We start from the raw sequence: 1,061 nt of genomic DNA, 5'->3' as shown, positions 1-1,061 counted from the left end.
GAACAAGGGCAGTCCTCACCAACCAATCCCCCATATCTTTTTTTCCAGGGAAACTGCTATTAAATAAATATTAAAGGAGAGGATTAGGGTTATAGAATTAGGGAGGGAAGGCTCCCCAGTACTATCACTATGGTGGAATGGCAATTAAGGACTCAGGTCTTCTTGGCAATGTAAGGAGGCTCTACCACTGTTCATCCTTACTGGTTGCCTTGTTAAATCTCTGCCCAGAAACATAAGGAACCTGACTGATCAATCCTGATTCTCTACATCTCTGAATGACACTATTGGTGGTGTACATGCAATCTCACTCCAAAAGCAGTGGTTACAGTACACTCTCCAAAAAGCTAAAATTAATAAGACTGGCAATAACCAAGTGTTGGCAAGGATGTGGAGTAAATGGAACTCTCATACATTGATGGTGAGAGTATTAAATTGATACAACTGGCTGGGTACAGTGGCTCATGCCTGTAATCCCAGCACTTTGGGAGGCCAAGGCAGATGGATCACCTGAGGTCAGGAGTTCAAGACCAGCCTGACTAATATGGTGAAACCCCGTCTCTACTAAAAAAAATACAAAAATTGGCTGGGCATGGTGGGGGGCGCCTATAGTCCCAGCTACTCAGGAGGCTGAGACAGGAGAATTGCTTGAACCTGGGAGGCGGAGCTTGCAGTGAGCTGAGATCATGCCACTGCACTCTAGCCTGGGTGACAGAGCAAGACTCCATTTCCAAAAAAAAAAAAAAAAATAAGTAAATAAACAAATTGGTACAACCACTTTAGAAAACTGTTTGGCAGCCTCTACGAAAGCTAAACACATACCTAGCCTATGATCTAACAATTCCACTCTTAGGAACAGAGCCAAGAGATATGGATACATATTCTCACCAAAAGACATTAAGAAGAGTGTTCATAAAAGACTTACTCAAAGCCAGATGTGGTGGCATGTGTCTGCAGTCTCAGCTACTCAGGAGGCTGAAGTGGAATGATTACTTGAGCCCAGGAGATCAAGGCCAACCTGGGCAACATAGTGAGACTCCATGTCTAAAAAGAAAAAGATTTAC

Source organism: Hylobates moloch, unplaced genomic scaffold (assembly GCF_009828535.3).
Source record: "Hylobates moloch isolate HMO894 unplaced genomic scaffold, HMol_V3 SCAFFOLD_1, whole genome shotgun sequence".
NCBI lineage: Eukaryota > Metazoa > Chordata > Mammalia > Primates > Hylobatidae > Hylobates > Hylobates moloch.
Note: the sequence above shows the minus strand (reverse complement) of the source record.